Below are 22700 nucleotides of genomic sequence, written 5' to 3'. Positions count from 1 at the left end.
GAAGGGGACTGGCAATCAGGACACCTTCATGTAGGTTCTATTCACAATACTACGATTATTAATAGTGCAGTTGGACCAAATACTTTGGGCTAGATTCTACCTTGTGTTGTATTGGTGCACTAATGGAGAAAGAAGAATGCCCGGGCAGCGTCTTTTCCCCAACTTGTCTGTGGAGCAGCAAGGTAGCACTAGAGAGAATATTAGGTGGCAGAGCATGGGTCTGCTGCTGGGACCACACGAGGAAGTCAGTAGCATGCATTAACTAGGGCACATTCGATTCCTTTTCAAAGGAACAGCAAAGTGACAGCCTGAAAGCACATCTTCTCCACCCCTACAACGTCTGTATTGTATTGTATTGTATGACACAATAAATTTTTGCACCATACTCATGACTAATACTGCTCTCTTCCAGCCCCCACTTCCTCTCTTCAGACCCTTTCACCTCCCACAAGGAAGAGCAGGATTTTTATCCTTAACTTTTCTGTAACACAGTTTCTTCCTCTGGAAAATGGGGATAATACCTCCTCATGGTGGTATTGTGAAGCTAAATGTATTAGTGCTTGTGAAGAGCTCGATCTCCTCCCATGGGGTGCAGTGGCAGAGCCAGGTTTTGAAGGTAACAAGGAAATGGGGCACTGAGTGGTGCCAACTTCAATTATACCATCCTCACCCCAACAAGGGGGCACCTCCAGCTGCAGCAACACCATCCACCCTGGCACCACAACCCTAATCCTGGTGCAGAGGGGAGGCCCAAGTGGGATACAGGGCTGCAAAGTGAGTCCACCCTACACTCACCTAACAGTGACAGCTCCTGTCCTGTGGGGCTGGGCCCAACTCCCCACTCCAAGCATTGTGATCTGAAGCACAGGGTCACAGTGCCACTCGGATTTTCTCTAGTGGCCCCTCCACTGTGACTGTGACAGTAAGTGGTGCTGCAACCCTGTGTGAAAGGTTGAAACACCGCTTAGTCTGGCAAACTGCCCTGTCACCCCCTGGCACTTAAAGACTGCTAGCCCCATTTGCTCTGAAAACTGGTGAGAGGCATTACAGAAATGGGAAATGGGTTATGTAAATCAAAACTTAAGTAAAAGTTTGTGGGGGAGGAATAGCTCAGTGGTTTGAGCATTGGCTTACTAAACCCAGGGTTGTGAATTCAATCCTTCAGGGGGCCATTTAGGGATCTGGGGCAAAAATCTGTCTGGGAAATGATCCTGCTTTGAACAGGGGGTTGGATTAGATGACCTCCTGAGGTCCTTTCCAACTCTGACATTCTATGATTAAAACTTGGTGGGTTGGAGTCTCACAGACTTTTAAAACCATTTCTTTGTATCTCAGTAGATGTGACTTTGCCACCCCAAAGATTCACTCCAAGTTTTCCATTTAGAGAAGCCCAAAATGTTGCATTTTGCCATTACTTTGATCACTCCCATCCCAAACTACCCTCCTCGCAAAATCCTTCCCTGTGCCCTGTCTTCATCACAGAAGGAAGGCAATGTCCCCTACACCATCAACCCACAGCGAATCAAGCTTTCACCCATGACAGCTTTCACCAAAGGGCATTTGACCCTAAAATTTAACATTTCTTGTCATACGAAGCTTACTGGTGAGCTTCCTTCCTCTGTCTTCCAAAGGTCTCTGTCTGTTGACCAGTGATCCATGACCTGATCCTGGAGAGGATACAAGACAAGCTTAATTCATATAGTGTGTGAAAAAGTGTTTTTTTTTAATAATTATGAGTAAAGCCAATATACTTGAAATAGAAGTAGGGGAACATACAGTTTGGGTATGAATGTTAAGGAGGCAGGCTTGGCAATAACTTAGGTCCATTGCAGCATATAGTAGTTCAATTGTTAGAAATGTTTTAGTATAAGGATATAAGAGTTAGCAAAAGCAGTTTGACTTAAGGTTATAAGATTTAGCAATAAGTGCTTTGTGAAAAACAAGTTAACCAAAAATAACCATTTATGCTTGAAACTATGGGTTTTAGGAATTTTTTAGTATGTGCAACCATAAGGATAACTGCACTAATGTATTTGAAATGTCAGGAAAACATTAATGCAGAATTGATGTTAGAGAGACATGGTGGGTGAGGTAATGTCTTTGACTGGACCAATTTATGTCAGCAATCAGAGTCTCAATTATGGGTTCTCAGAAAGACACATATCGATAAAAGGCAAGACACAAGTAAACAATGGTCACACGTATGTAAATGTGTGAAAGAGGGGGTATAAAACCTGTTGCATGTATTTTCACAAGGACATCAGGAATGTTTGAAAAGGCAGCAGCCCAAACTTGCACAGCAAGCTAATCCAAGGCTAACTATCCCACTCCTTTCTCTTCAGTACCCAGAGCTCTTCAAGAGATTGCCAGCTGATCCACTTTTCTCACTTCCCAGCTTTTATGTCCTCCTGAAAAGAAAAGAAATATATAGTAGTAATAGTCTTACTTGTCTTCTTTTCCTTAGTCTGCACCATCATGACTAGAAAGGTTCCACTGCTGCTCTATGGATCTTTTACTTTGCTTTCAGGGTGTAATATCATAGAATAGAATTGCATGAATAAGAACCAGACTGGTTAAAATTTCCTATAGCCTGCAGCCTGTTGGAGAAAGGTTGTCCTGTGAATTCATTTTGAAAGGTTCACACAGCTGTATTAAAAACATATTACTCTCACATATTAAAAGTATAAAGAATATAAGATCTTGTAAATATAGAAGCCTAATGAAAATTAGCAAGATGGTAATGAAGAGGAATTGCCACATAATTTTAATTTAGCTGTCAATGGACCGGTAGATAAATGGCAATAATGTAACATACAGTATATTCATTTTGTGAAATGGGCTAATTAAGTAACTTGGCTACAAAATAATCTGGTCTATAACTCATTGAGTATATAGTAGAAAGGTGAAGACAGATCTGACACTCTTCTGGTTAATCTTTTACATAATTATAACTGATAGAGAACATCCAGATGACAGACATTTTGATATTTTACTTTGCATCAAGAAACTAAAATATCGTCTGTTTCCTTTCATTAGTAAAATTTACTTAAATATTAAGGACCTTTTCAATGGGCATTTAAACACTAGTTTAGAAATCTATTCATACAACAGCTCTCTTTTAATATACAGCAAGGAGAATTTTTTTAAAAAAACCTGAACTCTGCAAAATATCTATTCTTTAGTCAAATTACTGTATATAAAATGTATTATTTGTTTATCCTGACTTATCAGTGAAAACCAATAACATAGAAAGGACAATGAAGAACTCCTAAATGCATGAATTTCAAGAAGAATTTTATTTAATGAATAATTCAAATATGGACGTACATAAAGTAAGGGCATTTGGAAGGCCATTCCCTGACAAGGCAAAATATGATTATATACTTCTCATCAGGGTTTGGGCGGTCATTTTCATGAAGTGAGAACAGCTCTGTCAGGAAGCTAGGCAAAATCTTTGGAGAGCAGGAATGTCAAGACAAAGCCCTTGAATATTACTCTGCATCAAGCCCTGATTCAGCATAGCATTTAAGCATGTTCTAGTCTAGTCATTAAAGCAAATACTTCAATCCCACGGAAGTCAAGTTAAGCATGTATTTAAGTACTTTGCTGAATCAAAGCCTCATTTAAGAGCCAGCGCAGGAACCAAACAGTTGAGCAGCCTACACTGCATTCTGTACCACTGGGAGCTTTTTCAGTGAGTGGCTTCATTCTTGGGACAATGATTTGACAAGCATGACTGGGTCATAAAGGTATGGAATATTGAGGCCAGTCTGAGCTTGGCCATTCTGTAGCAGAAAGTAGTCCAATAGGAACCCAAGGCAGTGTGCTGATTTATTTGGTCTCTGTTTGTTTTGTTTGTTTACTTTGATACAGGAAGTATATATAATGGAGTCCAGTTATGTCAGTAGACCTGGTGATGTCACCAGTGAGCAAGGTTTTCATAACTAGATTGTATATGTTATTAATAATATTTACTGTATATTTGGACTTAATAGACCTTTTTTGGAAGAAAGGGTTAATAGAATTAGATCAAATAAAAAATTTAGCTGAGAGAGAGAGGGAGAGAGTCCAAAAATAAACCATAAAGAAGAGAGGTAAGATGGAATGGAGGGGAATGGAAAAGGGAAGAAGAATAAGAAACAGTGGAGAAAAAAAATGACTCCTTTGTTGTGGAATATTTATTTTAAAGTTAATTTTTAACAAAGCCTTTTCTGGCCCAGACTCTTTTAGAAAGTTTACATTAAAAAAAAAGTAAAGATTTATTTTTGTTGCTACCATTATTTAATAAAACTTTATTTATTGTGACATTTCTATTGGGTAAACAAATACGTAAATTTCAATAACTATTAGAGAGTAATTCGTTATCTGGCATGTGTGTGCATGTGCGCACACACACACACACACACACACACACACAGAGTCAATGTTTTATGCAGTGGTTAATTATATATTGTGAAATGTGTGTGTTCACAGTACAATATGTGCAAGGTTGTGATTTCTTTTATAGGCAAATATGAATGAGGTAAGACAATAACAGGTATAACTGATGATACAGTTAAAGTAACAAAGAACACCAAAAATTATTTTAATAATAATTGTATCCGTTAAATAATTAAATTAAAGGTCATAAAATGGATGATTTTTGCCGTATATGTCTTCTTCAGACTCAAAAGAATCTTCTATCTGAGAAAAGATAGCAAAATATATATATATATATATATATATATATATATATATATATATATATATAAACCTTCTAATCTCATGAACAGCACAATCACCAATCTCAAACTTGGTCTATAATCCAGTAATACATAAATACAATGACTACACATGAGAGAAGGCATTGCTCTTTTAAAAGATCGTATAGTATCCATGTTTTTTAAATTCCAAAAAAATGAAAAAACCCACCACAAAATCATTAAAATACATTGATTCAATTTAACAAACATGATTCTGGATGATAACTGACCTCTGTAGCTGCTGTCCTCTCTCTCTCTCTTATAATGTTCTCCATGAAAGCTCCTGGGGTCTGGAATTTGCTCTTTTCTCTTGGTCTGCAGCAGGGGCAATGTTTTTATGTCGAGGACACTGCAAAAGCCACCTATTTGTAGTGTTTCTGTGGAGATTATGATATTGTGGAGAATGGGATATAGGGTATGTTCACTCCATAATGGAGAATGGGATATAAAGTATTTAACTTTTCTCATCATATTATATATAGTACTATTCTTTATTATTGTATAGTCAGTTGTTATGAGGATGCCCAATGCTGGTGTTTTCATTTTAATACTTTAAATATAAATAAAATAAAGTTATCAAACAACATTCTCAAAGAGGGATAAATACACAGATGAAGAATCATAATTAAACAGAAAAGCAAATATATGTTTAAAACATATATTTTGTACCCCTTATATGTTAAATTATTTTAGAGAAAATTAGAAAACTGGTGTAAAATCCTGGCTTGATCGAAGGCCATTGGATTTTGACATTGACACCAATGGCCAGGATTTCACCCCTGATTTATTTAGATATATTTGGGCTGAACATTTTGAAACTGAACAAGTAAATCAAATAATATTTTGTACAAATAATGAGCCACAATCCTGGTACTAAGGACTTTTCTTAATTGAATTGCTTTTTAAATCATTAACCTGCATGGATTACTTAGATGTAATTGGCTGTTTGTAGAGATAATTCCAAGTCATTTTACCCCATGATTTTCATTCAGGTAACATGATGGTCAAACATGACTGTGGTTGGCTACACCAGAGTATCACTGAAGAACTACAATATCATGGTGGGTTTTTTTCTCTTGTAATTTTAATTAATTAATAAATTATCAAACATTAAATGGAGATTTTCATGTTTGAGATGAATAGTGTCTTGAAACAAAAAAAAAAAGTTTGTTAAACAGAAGATCACTCCAACTTTTTATTTCAGCAGCTGGGATCTCTAAAACAAGATAAGCTTTTTTTGGTTGATTTTGCAATCAGGCAGTGCAACATAACCCAAAAGTTGCATTTGACTGTTTATTATTAAGAACACAGAACTAATAAACTAGAGCATACTAAGAGAAATGTATTATCTTTGGCAGCTAAGTGGTCAGGTGTGGGTCAGAAAGTGAAGATCTCTGCCTGATACATTGTTCACATGCATGAATCCCTATTCACAGTTAAAACAAAACAAACAAAAACAAAGCAAAAACACAAATTAAAAGAAACTGGATTGGACATGCTGGTTTTTGAGCATGATTCCAATTTATTGTATAGCAGAAATGCTGCACATGCAACCCTGTAAGTTTGTATGTGGCACCGGGATACACATCAGGAAATAGATGGGAGGCAGTAAGAAAAGGAGCTATATACAGATAATGATGAACCATGAAAGGATCCTATGAGAAAATAATACAGAATCTAACTCTAAAATGAATAAGAATGTGCAGGTTATCAGAATTAAAGATGAATCAGAAGAGGACAGAATGATAAGACAAGAGCAGAACCAGTCAGTGGTCTAGTCATGTGACAGACCCAGAGGCAACTTTGGAATTATCAGCAACATTGTCCACTGAGCCTATCCAGGAAGTTGCCTATGGTCAGATGCCACCACTGGAAGAATATCTTCCACTACTTGATTTTAAGGTCCTTTTAGTGCCATCTGAAGAAGAAGAGTGGTAACACTGGTCTACAAATTTTTGAGAAGTCGTCTGCTTCAGAGATAAAATGTGGTATTTATTATGTATTTTGATGTGCTGAATTCAAATATGACAATTAAAACAACTGATTGGCTACTGTTTCTAAGTTATTTAAGTTTTTACATTTTATGTCTATGTACATTGTGTAGATAGAGTTTTAATCATAAATTGTAAACCTAGGTCTTTTCATGTGTTTATGGTTGCTTTACATGATAATATTTCACCTGTCCTGTTTATGTAACACTTTAAAAATCAGCAAAAGGGTTATATAAATAAAATTTATTATGAAACAAAAGGCAAAAAACTATTATGTACATAGTTTAGTCCTATTCAGTGTCTACTCAGCGCTTCTTGGCTTGTCTCTTGTATTCGTTAAATGGAGCATCTCTTGTCACTGTCCAGCAATAGTCTGCAAGCATTGATGGGCTCCATTTGCCCTGATAGCGTTTCTCCATTGTTGCAATGTCCTGGTGAAATCGCTCGCCATGCTCGTCGCTCACTGCTCCGCAGTTCGGTGGAAAAAAATCTAGATGAGAGTGCAAAAAATGTATCTTTAGTGACATGTTGCAACCAAGGCTTTTGTATGCCTTGAGGAGGTTTTCCACCAACAACCTGTAGTTGTCTGCCTTGTTGTTTCCGAGAAAATTTATTGCCACTAACTGGAAGGCTTTCCATGCCGTCTTTTCCTTGCCAGGCAGTGCATGGTCAAATGCATCATCTCGAAGAAGTTCACGAATCTGAGGACCAACAAAGACACCTTCCTTTATCTTAGCTTCACTTAACCTTGGAAATTTTCCACGGAGGTACTTGAAAGCTGCTTGTGTTTTGTCAATGGCCTTGACAAAGTTCTTCATCAGACCCAGCTTGATGTGTAAGGGTGGTAACAAAATCTTCCTTGATTCAACAAGTGGTGGATGCTGAACACTTTTCCTCCCAGGCTCCAATGACTGTCGGAGTGGCCAATCTTTCTTGATGTAGTGGGAATCTCTTGCACGACTATCCCATTCGCAGAGAAAACAGCAGTACTTTGTGTATCCAGTCTGCAGACCAAGCAAGAGAGCAACAACCTTCAAATCGCCACAAAGCTGCCACTGATGTTGGTCATAGTTTATGCACCTCAAAAGTTGTTTCATGTTGTCATAGGTTTCCTTCATATGGCCTGCATGACCAACTGGAATTGATGGCAAAAAACATTGCCATTATGCAGTAAAACAGCTTTAAGACTCGTCTTCGATGAATCAATGAACAGTCTCCACTCATCTGGATCGTGAACGATGTTGAGGGCTGCCATCACACCCATCGATGTTGTTGCAGGCTACAAGATCACCTTCCATGAAGAAGAATGGGACAAGATCCCTTTGACGGTCACGGAACATGGAAACCCTAACATCTCCTGCCAGGAGATTCCACTGCTGTAGTCTGGAGCCCAACAGCTCTGCCTTACTCTTGGGTAGTTCCAAATCCCTGACAAGGTCATTCAGTTCACCTTGTGTTATGAGGTGTGGTTCAGAGGAGGAGGATGGGAGAAAATGTGGGTCCTGTGACATTGATGGTTCAGGACCAGAAGTTTCATCCTCTTCCTCTTCCTCGTCTGACTCAAGTGAGAATGATTCTGGTGTATCAGGAACCGGCAGTCCTTCTCCGTGGGGTACTGGGCGTATAGCTGATGGAATGTTTGGATAATGCACAGTCCACTTTTTCTTCTTTGACACGCCTTTCCCAACTGGAGGCACCATGCAGAAGTAACAATTGCTGGTATGATCTGTTGGCTCTCTCCAAATCATTGGCACTGCAAAAGGCATAGATTTCCTTTTCCCGTTCAACCACAGGTGAAGATTTGTTGCACAAGTGTTGCAGCATATGTGTGGGGCCCACCTCTTGTCCTGATCTCCAATTTTGCAGCCAAAATAAAGGTGATAGGCTTTCTTAACCATAGTGGTTATACTGTGCTTTTGTGATGCAAAAGTCACTTCACCACAAACATAGCAGAAGTTATCTGCACTGTTCACACAAGTACGAGGCATCTCTACTCACTTTGGCTAAATAGAAATGTGTCCCTTTGCAAAATCAAACACTGACAAATAAGAGAGCATGAGACTGTATGATTTCTAGAGCTGATATAGGGCAATTTGTTCAGCAGAGTGATGTAAGCTTCGTTATGATTGCATCATCCATGACTTCTAGGAATAACATGATGCAGTTCATATCATGTATGATGCAATACCAGCTTCAGATTGCATCATTCATTGTTTTGCCTAAAAAGCAATTACTGTCCAAACCCAGTCATAGATTTATTCATAGATCCAGTCAAAGATGTATTTTAGTCATTTCTGGTTTAAATTGAGATCCCTTCCCTTTATAACTCACTTATCATCCACCATTCCCAAGTCAAGGGTCGTATATACTGACCCAATAGCATAACTTGAAAACTAGAGCCAATCAACGATTTTAAGCATCATTTTCGTTCTCAGTGACCCAGAATTAGTAAAGTTTGACTACATTTATTTCAGAAGCATTTTGGCTATAGAGCAGTGTAAGCGGTAGCTGGGTAAGCCAAATGGCATTCCTACAATCCTTACGATGAAAAATTCTATTTTAAAATCAAATTTACAGAATATTTATCAAGATTTTAATATTCAGCCTGGAAAGGGGTGGGGGGGGAGAAGCTTCTGCAAAAGAATGTAAATGTTAAAAATGTAAGAATATATATTAAAGAAAATCTTAGATTGAATCTAAAACAAGACTGCTTTTTTACATTTTACATATATTGATTTGGAGGAAATTATTAAAAGTTATAAGCAAATTTTGCAGAAGACATGGGCAAACAAAACTATTGACTCTTTGCTCTGATTGACAGCATTCAAAAGTCATGAGTCAGCCTCCAAAATAATAAAATTGTCTTAAAAGAATTGGGTGAGTTTTTTCAATACTGTTTTTTTTTGTTTGTTTGTTTAATTTGCCTTCAGGTTTTTGAGCTTTTTCAGCTCATGTTTTCCAATATGAAGGCTAGAAACTTAGTTTAAAAAAAAGAAAAAAGAAAGAAAGCTGAGATTCTCACTTACTCACCTGACTCCAGGTGCCAGGGCTGTAAGTGATACACCCAATATTGTCAGAGCTGGCAACACAATAGCAATAGTGACTTCAGTGGAGTTGTTCCCGATATAGGCATCAATACTGCCAAAATTTATAGAAAATGTTTAACTTTACCACTCCTATTTTACACTTTACTTCAATGTTAGGCCAGCGTAGAGTGCTTTTGAAGGTGCTTTCCAAGGTCGATAGTGAAGTTTGTTCTGTAATTAAAATTTCATTTTTAAATCTATTTTTTTCTTTTCTTTCTTTTTTTTGTTTGTTTGGTTTTGTTTGTTCGTTTTTACTGCTTGTCACAGCACCATAAGTGCTTTGGTAGAGGAATTACTCTATAAATAAAGTTATTTATTAAGATTATTGGTAAGGGTAAGATTGCCATTGCCTTGTGTGGGAAGGACAGCTACTTACCTCCCCTCAGTGCATGTGTGGGGAATTGGCCGTAATAGCCATAGCCATGGATCCTTCCCCTACTTACTGACCAACAGAGCTGAGTTGAGGGGAGTTGAGGGAGAGGAGGGGTTGAGAACTCTTTCCCAGGGATGGTCAAAAATGGAAAATTGGATTTTCGACCAAACAATTTTTTTTTCAAACAGTGTCTACTTTCCACAGGAAAAAAATATTTTTCATCAAAAAACAATTAGTTGAAAACCAAAATATTCTGATGTGGTGATGCTGCTATAGTGAATCATGAGGGTTATAGTTTGGTTGTCTCATGTTCCCATTCTCTTCTATGTGTTGGGCTCTCTGGCCAGATCGCATTTTCCATAATGCAACATGGCCAGGGAATTTGACAATGCACTGCCTTCCTCTCCAAGGAGGGAGAACATGGGTACATCATGGGAGATACAGTATGACCAGGGAACTCGACCTATATAGGAGAATGGGACCATGACACACCCAAACTACAACTCCTATGAGGCAATGCAACAGCATTTCCTATTAAAAATATTTGGTTTTCAATTGACATTTTACCGTTTTGAAATTTTTGCCAAAAAAAACCCTGAAATTTTCTATGAAAAATTTGCTTATTTTCTGATAAACTATAACTCAGACTTTATGGCCAGAAGGGACCATTATGATCATCTAGTTTGACCTCCTGCACATCGCAGGCTACAAAGCCTAACCCACCCACTCTTGTAACAGGCCCATAACCTCTGGATGATTTAAAGACTTTAAATGACAGATAATTCTCTATTTACTGTAGTTCAAAACAGCAAGTGACCCATTCCCCATTCTGCAGAGGAAGGTGAACCCCCCCCACAGGGTCTCTGCCATTCTGACCTGGGGGAAATTCCTTCCTGATCACAAAAATGGTGATCAGTTAGGACCTGAGCATGTGGATGAGACCCACCAGCCAGACACATGGGAAAGAATCCTCTGTATCTCAGAGTCTTCCTCCTCTAGTGTCCCATCTCCGGCCATTGGAAACATTTGCTAACAGCAGTCACGGATGGGGCATATCCCATTGTAGGCAGCCTTATCATGCCATTCCTTCCATAAATGTATCAAGCTTAATCTTAACCCTTGTAAGATTTACAGCTTTTTTCTGGAATAAGGGGCAACTGGGGGAAAACTGTGCCTTTATGGGTCAGAGGTTCTTTATGCGCTGCTTCTTCAGTGACATAGCTAATATTGTTCCTTACAGAGGGAGAGATTTAAAAAAACCAACAACCTGGATCTAGCTTTAAATGTGAAAAGATGGCAGTGGTCAAGTAAATGTCTGCTGAGAGTAGTCTGAGGGAGTTTTACCCTAAAAGGCACTTTCTTTTATTCCTCTCTACCTATCTGTTCGACAAAAACTAAAGCTTCTGAGGAATTTTTCAACTACTGTACGTGTTACTATATCTCAGATAGTTACTTATCACTAGAACAAATGCAAATTCCTTTAGAAGATTCCGTAAGAAAGAGAAGCAAAGATTATGCTTGTCCCAAGCTAAATATAAATTCCATGATAATTTGAACATTTGAGAGGAAAACTTGACAAACATTAATCTAGACATATTTTTAAAGAAAACTATGCTTCTTTAAGGTCCGGACACTGATTATGCAAAACAGGAATTTTCTAATTCTCGGAATCTGAACAAGAGACCTGAAAAGATACCAAGAAAATACCCAAACATGAGCAGCAATCACTAAAAAATATTTAATTTAAAGGAGTCAAAGAACATATAGTCGAAATGAGTCAATCTTATCAACTACCAACTAGCAGGGTAGAACTTTTTCTATAGCAGTGATGTTTCACTTATGTTAGCACACACACAAAACCCTCCAGGTGCAAAGGAAATCCTATATTATTTAAATTAAAGGCGAACTATTTTGATGCCATATTAAGCATGGATGGGTAAACAGACAAAGCTCTGAAAATGCAAGTTAAAGTTCAACTTGCAGCCTTAACTCTGTCTCACTGCAATGCTAGTGTATATTCATTACAATATCATCTTCAATTATCTGATCACAGACTATTTCTAAAATGAAAAAAAACAAACAAACAAAAAAACCCAGCTAGATTCAAATAAGTTCAATCCTGCACAAAGGAACTCAAAAGCCAGAAGAATTTCCAGCTAGCCCTTCGTGGATGTATCCTTGGGTGACAAAGCCACTTAACTGGGTCCTCCTCTACACTCTGTTTGGCTTCCTGCACTGAGAGTGTTCTAAGGGCATTCCTAAAAAGAGGTCATGGTCTGCCATTATGCTCTGGAAGTCCCAAGCTGGGGTACGCTTCCCAGTCACTGGAAATGGCTTTGAATAACCCATTTAAGGCCTTAGATTTTTTTTTTTATTGTTAAATGATTGGACTAGCTCCACTGAGGTGTTGTTATGACAATTTACACCAAAGTGAGGATGTATCTCATTAATATTTCTCTTTTTGGTATGAAAATAAGTTACTATTATTACATATACAGGAATATTTTAATAAGCAAAGTTGTTTTGAAGAATAGACTGGCTTGAAACTTTGTATCCTCTTTATGCACTGGTACAGGTTGGTTTTCGACTTATACACTATTCCTAGAGTTGATCAGAAATCATTTTGGAGTAGAATATTCAGTTTCTGCAAAATCCACATTTTCCACAGTAAAATTTCAATTTGGTCAAAAGATTATCAGTTTTACAACGGGAAAATCAAAATGAAATATTTATAAGAATATTTAATTATGTTGAACTGACCCAAAATGAAATGATTCAACACAAAAAACCATTAAACTGCATATTCCTATTATAGATCATTGCCTGGTGGGAATAGTCATTTGGTCTCCTATTCTCTCTTCTGGGCTGGGCTCCATGGAAGACTACATCTCCAATAGTGCAACATAGACATCCCTCAACCAACCTGTGTGGTGCATCATGAGAATCATATGAGTCTCAGTGCCTCATGGGAAATGTAGTCCAGTAAGGGAGCCTGGCCCATAAGGGAGGATGTGAGCATATGGCTCATGAACTACAACTCTCACTAGACAATGCAGCACAATGGGAAAATGCTGTTTAATATTGAACTTACTCAAAACAAAGCATTTTGGGTTAGTTCAACAAAATGAAACAAAATGCTTCTATTTTAGAATACTGATTTTTTTTTGTTTTGACTGAAAAGTTGACAAAAAAATTCAACATTTACAAATTATTTTTTTCCAGAATATTTCATTCCACAAAAATTATCACTGTTTCAAATTTTCATTCCATTTTTTGATGAAAACAAATCTTAACATGGAAATTCCAAATTTTTCTCAGATGTGCAAGGTCTGTGTAAAAAATAGATATCTTTTTCATTCTGTATTTAGCAGGAGAAGAGTAGAGTAATGAGCTGTCAAACAGACAGGTAAAACACTCCAGCTGTCAAAAATAAATCTGTGTGAGAAATTTTGAATGAGAAATTGTCCGTGTTTTGTGGTCAAAATGTTCTGGGTTTCCCCTGGGAAGTTTTGAACTGATTTAAAATAAAAATGTTTATTTAGTTCAGTTTATTTAGTTAAATTGTCAGTCCATTTTGACTTATAACATTATTCCCCCCCCCTTTTTTTTGTTAAAAAAATACCAGGACATTTTAAAGCGAAGTGAAACAAAAACTGATGTTTCAAATTGACATTTTGACATAAAATGTTGTTTCATTTTTCTTAAACTGATAAGCTGAAACCAAACAATGTTTTCAATTGAAATGAAAATAAATTTTCCATTTAGCATTTCCTGCTGAGAACTCAAAAATTTTCCTCTGAATTGACAAATATTTGCCATGAAAACATTCTGCATGAAAAAATGCTGACCGTGCTTTAATACCCTTAGAGTCTTGCAAGGTAACTGGGCATAGGAATATGTCAAGAAGAGCTGTAAAAGATTCGTTTTGCTGGCCTGCATTGTTTTTTGCTCCAAATACAAGTAGCCCATTTTCCCTTACAGGAATGGTTTACTGGTCCAGGCAGAGAGAGAGAACAAGGTTTTAGTATCAGGTTTCCCATTAACTTTGAGTGATCTTGAACAAGTCTGTCACTCATAGATTCCATTTATTAAAAGAAAATAGACAAAATACCTTTGTGTAGCACTTTGGGATTTACAGTTTAAAAAAAAAAAACTTTTCAATGATGTTACTATTATACAAAGCTGCCACTCAAGTCAATTGAATGAAGACTGCAGGATTGATCCATTATAGTTTTAACTTCTAAAACTGTGTCCATTTTCTGAATTATTTTATAGTACATACATATGCATCACATTAAAATGACTAGAACTCAATATAAAAAAAATAATGCAAGTCAGGTACTATACAAAATCCTATTCTCAAACGTCAGCCATCCAGTCACATTCGCCCTATCAAAGTAATAAAAATGAAACCTTAAACTATTGCTTCCCTACCCTATCCCAAATCTCCAAAAGAGGATGAACCCATCCTGGGGGCTTTACAGTACTGTTTAGTTAAAATTCCTTTTAATTCTTATTTGTAGTATTGTTGTTGGTAGTAGGATATTAGAGAAACAAGGTGGGTAAGATAATATATTTTATTAGACCCACTTCTGCTGGTGAAAGAGACAAGCTTTCAAGATACACAGAACTCTTCTTCTGGTCTGGGAAAGGTAGCAGTCTGTCCCACCTTATATTTAGCTGTGACACCCGGTGTTCCTTTCCCAGACCCGAAGAGCTCTGTGAAGCCTGAAGACTTTTCATTCTTAGACACTTACTAAAACCACAGGCCTTAAGGAATTTATTTGGATAACCCACTGAATGCTCCTGTCCCTTCTTTTTGAAGTTTTCAACTGGATATTCTAGAAGGCACTAAAAGTTAGATTCACAAAAGGACTTTGGTGCTTGACACTGTGGAAGCCTTAACTGTAGAATCAGGCCTCAGTGGGATTAACAGAGACCATGCTCAGCTGCCCCCAAACACTATAGGTGCCTAAATCCACTCTGTGCTTAAATTTTTAAATAAAAAGTTCCCTAGATGCCTATGTTTCTATGCATGTGCATTACCATCCCGCACAGGTGGCCAGTCACCTAAGCCCCAGTGTGATTCACACACTAGGGAAAGAGAGACATTCTTCTGCCTAACTCACCTGTGGGGGCCCAATCAGGTGAGTGTGTTCACACTCCCATATCCCCAACACCAGATTGAATCCCTATAACAAGCAAGGAGGAGGAGTTCCCTCATAACTTTCAGCCCAGTGGTTACGGTACTCACCCCTAGTTCAAGGGATAGAAGGGATTTTAACTGGGTGAGTTCTCTAGTCATTAGGCTATAAGATATTCTAAAGTAGGGCTCCCTCAGTCTCTCTTCTTGAAGCTGTTGCACTGTGGATCTATAGTTTTAAATAAAGTCATTGGGGTAGGGAGTGTTCTAACCACCAGGCTATAGAGTCATTTTCTCTCTCTCTCTCTCTTTTCCCCTCTCCTCTCCCCAGTGATTCTGAAAAAGGATCACTGAAAAAGATCCCAGTTTGGAAGGAAGAATAAATGCCCTGTCCACTGCAACTCAGGTTCTCTTCCAGACTGCTTGAGTATTCTGGTACTGCTTTTGAAGTGCCAGTGAACTGTCTGGTTCAGTCTCTGATGAAAGAAATGTAAATATGATATAGTTGGAGAAATCTATTTGACTAACTCCAGCCACCAGAATTCAAGGACAAGGCAGCAGGAGAAAGGACAGCTTCAAAGAAGTTCTGTATAGCAGCCAGCAACATGAGGCTATCAGAATCCATCTGGCTTAGTTACCTGTGCCTCTAGCATTAACAATTTCATATAAAAAGTGGTGGAAAAGAGTGACACAAGAAAAAGATTCTTTAAAATAATGAGGGTGTTTGTTCTAAGGTATTTGCTTCCTGGTATACCTTTACAGAGCCAAGCATCCATATGTGTTATCCAGCCAAACTGCAGATTCTTTGATAAGGGTTTTTTTCTCAGGTTTGGCACTAGAAACTATGAATTTCTTGAATTCATGGTGATATTTGGCTATTTGAACCAGAGTTTGGTTTAGATTGTGCCTCCTTTCTAAACATGATTATACAGCATTGACTGAATTATTAAATACTGATAGACAATAGATTAATCAAATACAAACCATGAAAGCTTCAGCCATTATGTAACAAATTCTGTTACACCCATGCAACACCACTGAAGTCTGAAGTTGTCCTATGCATTGAGTGGTAGTTAACACAACCTCACATAATTTGTTTTATTGAGAGATAATGCCATCTTTCTTTGAAACAAATTCTTGAATATCCACCAGGACAAAAATGTAAGGAGTAGGCAGAAAAGGACCATGTTTAACATCTCACCTGAACAATGAAAGACAGCAGTTACAGCTAACAGTTGTCACCAGCTAATATTTATCCTAAGAGTTTTCCTATATTTATAACTTTCCAAAGTATTCAAGGCCTGAGAAATGAATGACATTGAAGATGTAGTTTGGTTCCCTATATCCCATACTTTCAGGATCCATTTGCCTTGAAGTGCTTCTGTAGAAGAATAAATTAATGTTGATACTAAATAATAAGCTAACTGGGAACAACTTTGTCTAAATTCCAATTTGTATTAATACTGATAAGATGAGTGTTCAAGGAGAGTGTCAAATCACTATATGAATAGAATTGTCAGAACTGTCAATAATAGCAAATGAAAGTAGATCTAATGGGGAATTGGGGCTTATAAGGTGGAAGAGCTCAGCAGACAAGTCAGTCCTACTCATCTGCCCAATCTAGGCTGCAGGGGAGAATGCTCTGGAAGCCCTCACTATTTTGTATCCTCCTGATTCCCACCATCAGAAGTACTCTTCTTACACCTCTACTCTGCTCCAGAAGGGAGACACTTGTAGTTGGACAAGTTCAGCACCTGTAGAGTTTCCCCTTTTCCGCCATATTTGGTTTCAAGATTTAGCCTTTGGGTGAAACATACCCACTGATTTCCGAAACCTTTGTTCTGCACCTTACAATAACAGATATAAGAGCGGACATGGTCATCCACTGTTATTTCCACCAGAATAAGGAGGAGTTAATCTAACAGCCTGCATATGTGAAGATAGGCTCCTTTCAGGAAAAATTATACAAGGACACAAAGGCAGAATGGCAGATAAACAATTATTTAACATTTGTCGCATTTGAAAATGTAACTCAAGTATGTAAATCTAGTGAACTTTTTCCTTTACCAAGATAATATTTCTATCTCCTCCAGAATAGAAAACTGAGGTGGATGCATAGTGTCAGAAGCCATAAGTCTTTAGTCACTTGATATTAATACAGAATTAGCAGTAAGACTCATATACTGCATGAAGTTAATATCCCTATGGACATTTCAACACAGCTGGTGTATATGTGTGATTCAGTTGAAAGGTACAATGACTGAAAGATAATAGTTTAAAATTAGCCTGCCTTGCCACTAAACCAATGGAAATTTAAAATTCAGTTTATTGCACATATGTCTTTCTCCGCATTGCAGCATTTTTAAAAAGTAAGCAAACAATTCAACAATACAAGTGCTTTTCTCAAATATCGTGAAATGGCAAAACAAGAATACAAACCAAAAGCTTTATAATGTATGTCAGAAGAAGCTAGCACAAAACAAAGTATTGTTACCTGTATGATAATTTGATTGTAACACCAGATTGATAGTTTCATAAGCTACAAAAGAACAAAACATAAACACATTAGGCACTAAATAAAGATGAAGCAACAGTGTCTTTTAAATAGCCCACTTTTATATTTTCTTTCTTATGGCATAATTTACTGACACTAAGAAAGCTGCTGGATGATAAATTGTGGTAGGGTATGTGGCCTTTTTAGAGCAAAGTTGGGCAAATAAAAGTAGTTTTATTTCTCAGCTCTTTATGGAATGATAATAAACTGCCACATTGTATTGTCTACTGAATAAAATGGTCTGGTAAGGGATTTATCATGGTATTTTATTAACTTGCATCTGTTCAATGGTGCCATAATTACCAGGCACTTTTAAATAATGTATTTAGGCACTGTTAGCTCAAGCCATTTCAAAGTTTTATGTAACTTGAACACATTCAAAACAATCAATGGAAATTGTTCAGGTTTGGCAATATTGCACGAACAGCCCTGCAATCAGCCCTAACATTTCAGGGTCTGACCTCCTTAAGCAAGCAGTTCTCAAGCTAGGTAAGGAGATGTGTCTAGTTAACACTTAGATAAGAGAACCACAAGGAAAAAATGATGTGAGTCAAGATTTTAAATCTACGTTCCTTTATGAAAGTGGCTGGGTGCTCAGCATTTTTTAAACCAAGACTCCTCTTTAAATGCCTAAATATTAGTTTAAGGGCCTAACTTTGGGCACTTGGGGCAGATCCTCATCCAGTGTAAATAGTCGTACCTCCACAGAAATAAAGCTACACCAGGTGCTAATTTGTTCTCTAATTTTGAAAATCTTGATTCCTTTGCACATGTCAGTAATTCAGTTGGTGTCAGTATTGCTTTTGAATCCCTTCAGAATGTGCTGCTATTCAAATGAAATGAAACCAAAGTTCTAACTATTTCTGGTGGTTTAAAAAAAGTGTCAAAAGAACTTCAAACAAGAGTAAAAGTAGCTGCATCGATGTCCTAGCCAGTTTCAATATGAATAATTACATGCCACAGATGTAAATTCTCTCATTGTTTTGACTGCATAAGGTATTCTTCTTTGACTCTTTTTTGTATCTGTTGCCATTCTAATACTATGTTCCCCAGGAGATATTGTATTTATTTCTGAAGTGACATGATCCCCACACTGTAGCTTCTGAAAAGCACTATGATACTGGCTCTCTGTCGGAGGTGATAAAAGTATTGTTGTCTGAAACCATAATCAGTTTACCAAATGTAAGGGAATTATGGCTAGATTTAATTCTATTTGGAGACTTTTTAAGTCTTAGTTACATGAAGTTTAATTATGGGTAGTCTCAAGGTGCTTATAATGGCATATTTGCATTGAAAAACAAGTTGACTAAGCTTACGTACTATTTTAAATGAAAACACGTTAATATATCTTTCAATAAAAAAAAATCCCAAGTTAAAGTGATTTAACTTTTTTAGGGAGTTACTCGATGTGATTTGTTACACAGTTCCCTTTAATGAATCTCTCTTATTAAGTGTTATTCTTTAAAAGCTCTTACTACTACAAAAATAAATGTCTTCTGTAGGATTGGATCACATAGGGGACTGATAATGGGTAGAGCAGCCTGAGTACCTCAGTAATTTTCCATCAATACTGTTCAAATTTATAATGAATTATTTTCACTGATGCTCACGTCCCATTTTGTATTTCCATAAAACAGAATTTGATTGGCATGAATGTTCATGGAATGAAAATCTCCCATTTTAGAAATCAGACATTTCCAAATTTTCACAATACTGTTCCACAAGTGCTTACACAGCCAGCTAACCAAGGAATGGAAACAATAGCTTATCTTAAATTATAATACACGTTAACTAGCAAGTTTCAAATATTAAATGATAAACAGTTTAGATTAATCTATTACATTAAAATATCACACTATATATGTGTGTAAATATATATAAATTCCTCTATTTTATATATATATAAACAAAAATAGAGGAATTTGCAATCTGTTCACGAGTGGTCCACCAACATAAAAAAAGGCTAAAATTGCTATATTAATTATTTGTTGCAAGTTATTCATTCAGCTCTATTAATGGGCTTTCATCTCTAGATCACCAATTAGAATCCATAGGCATGGAATCCATCACCAATTAGAATCCATGTTTTACATAGGCAAACTCTCACACATGGATGGAGTCCTATTGAAGTTAGAGGGACTGTGGGCGGGCCTGCAGTCTGCCTGTGTACAACTAGTTGCAGGATTGGGGCTCTGATCATTAGATTACGGAAAGTTTTTGCCACTATTATAAGATGGGTGGCAGAGTTAAAACCTCATTCAAACAGATGTGTGAATAAATCAGTTAAGGGGACACAGTTAAAACAAAGCCTAATAGAATCTTCTGAGAAACTAGCAAAAGGTGGGTAAAGGGTGTGACTGGCTACTGTTACTGGGGGGAGACAACACAGAAAACTAAAAAAGGAAGGAGAGACAGAGACTCAGCCTGAAGAAGCAGCTAAAAATATGGTGACTATCTCTGGAAGGAGCCTAGGAAGAGGTTTTTGGATCAGGCTGAAAAGTGGTCTTGGAGTTATGAGCAAAATAAGTTGTTTCCTGCTTATTTGATTCTCTCTGCTTTCAGAGCAACAGGACTTTGTACAATCTTTGTAAATAAACAGAACAGCATAAAAGACTGACTGACTGAGACCAATTTCTACTTCCACCTAGAACATGCATGGGGCCCCCAGCTTTCCTAGTCACTCAGACTGAAAAGGGGCAACGTCACCTAATGATGTTTAGTTACTTATATGAGACTATTTCATGGTCTTGGTCTGGATCCTAGTGGACAAGTATTCACAGTATAAAAAACACTACCTCAGAAGTGGAATGAATTGAGTACCTGTTGGCAGCCTCAGTAGAGGGAAGAAATAGTTCAATGTCCACTCTAACTTTTGACCCATGAAGCCTACCCCTCCAGACCCAGATGAAGATGAATTGGCATTGCAATTGTGGTAATTGCAGCATCTAAGGTCTCCAAGGTTATCAGTACAGCACCTTAGTCATGAAAAGAGGGGAAAAAATCTTGAGATACCATCTTTAGTCACTTGAGAAAAGACGAAAAAAATCTTAAAAACTAGATAGCAGAACAAGAATTCACCCAAATCATTATTCTCAAGGTGATGTGTCCAAGGAGGACAAACCAGCCCATCTGTAGCTTTACTATGTGACAGACCCACAGGCAGCTCAATGTGTGCTAGCTTGGGGAGTCTGCCAAGAGGCCAGATGCCACCATTGTAAAAAAAATAGTCTTCCACAGCTTGATATCACAGTTCTCTGTATAAAGACCAAATCAGGTGCACTGGTACCAAGACAGGACTGGAATACTAGCATCTCCACTATGTCATTTTTTTCCATAGAAGGTTTGCATTCTAATACTGAAAGTGCTTAATAATTACAAAGGGAATCTTCACAGATCTATGGATTTCTTCAGACCCTCAGGGTTTTTTAAAATTTATTTTTAAAAGGGTTGTGGTTTTTTAATTATTTTTTATTAATAAAATGTTTTTTAAAGTAAACTCAGAGTCTTATTTCAAGGGAATATCCTGTTTGTAGAGCAGGGAGTGGGAAAGTTGTACGCAACCTAGAAGTAAGGAACAGAGGTTATAAGTACAACAAATCTAGCTAAGATACTGATTCATGCCATAAAATATTACTTGCTCTATGCTAGAACTATGCATGGTGCTTTAGCTGTTTAAAATTTTACAGAAAAAGCAGCAGGCATTCCTTTATTTTATGTACAAAGCAAAAATAAAAAGTTTAAGTTATTTCATCACTTATTAATATCTATATAAAGTGTTGCTGAAAGAAATACATAGAGATGAAAAATCCAGTGTAGATAAAAACCCATTCTATGACACATGATGAAATTCTTTTTAAAGGTAGACAACAAGTCTAACTTTTTTTTCCTGGGTGTTATATGTTTTAACCACATTTGTCTATTTTTTTTTAATTCTTAAACTCTCTGAGCTTCAGTCTTAATATTAGTAATCTTATTAATCTTTTAAACTTTCACAGACATTAAGTGAGAAAACAACATATGGCTGTGCAACAGAACACCTCTGGAGATTTTATACTTCTCCAACAGCAGATAGGATTTTATGTTGTGTTAATTCTTATTCATTGTTTTAACCCTACAAGTATCAAGGTATGAGCCTAATGCATTATGTTTTATTCTGTAACATCTGCACCTCATGGATGGTATTCATGGAAAATAAAAATTTCCTTTTACAAGGGCACTTCATGAGTGCTATCTTTATTAACGGGTCTGTTACCTTGATGAATAACTGGGACGGAGATGCAACTAAAGGTATGTCTACACTATCCGCCAGATTGGCAGGCAGCGATTGATCCAGCGGGGATTGATTTATCATGTCTAGACTAGACGCGATAAATTGATCCCTGAGTGCTCTTCTGTCGACTCCTGTACTGCAGCTCCGCGAGAGGCGCAAGCAGAGTCGATGGGGAGTGGCAGCAGTTGACTCACTGCGGTGAAGACACTACAGTAAGTCGATCTAAGTACGTCGACTTCAGCCATGTTATTCACATAGCTGAAGCTGCGTAACTTAGATCGATCCCCTCCCCCACCCAACCAGTAGTATAGTCCAGGGCTAAGTATTTGGCCTTGCTTTAAAGCTCTTAATGCTTTATCCAATGTGCTGGATTTATTACATAATATGGCACACTAAGAGACATCATTACAGATCCTGATAACGAAGACCAAAATTTGCAAATACAATCAGAGAGGTTTTAGAATCTAAACCCCCAATCCTGCAATTTGTTGAGTGAGGAAAAAACCCTTATTTCTATTAGAAGATTAAAGAATGACACTGC

The 22700-nt window shown here is 37.3% G+C and overlaps 1 long non-coding RNA gene across 1 annotated transcript; it reads left to right on the top strand.

Annotated features, from left to right (window-relative positions):
- Nucleotides 1–3834: 3834 nt before the first annotated feature.
- LOC120398361 lies at nt 3835–22093 on the top strand. The gene is made up of 3 exons (XR_005594337.1): nt 3835–4094; nt 5735–5803; nt 21885–22093. It is a non-coding gene; the product is annotated as an uncharacterized LOC120398361 (long non-coding RNA).
- The last annotated feature ends 607 nt before the right edge of the window (nt 22094–22700 follow it).

This window comes from Mauremys reevesii, linkage group 2 (genome assembly GCF_016161935.1).
Source record: "Mauremys reevesii isolate NIE-2019 linkage group 2, ASM1616193v1, whole genome shotgun sequence".
In the NCBI taxonomy this organism is placed as follows: Eukaryota; Metazoa; Chordata; order Testudines; family Geoemydidae; genus Mauremys; species Mauremys reevesii.
This window is presented reverse-complemented; position numbering and strand designations above follow the sequence as displayed.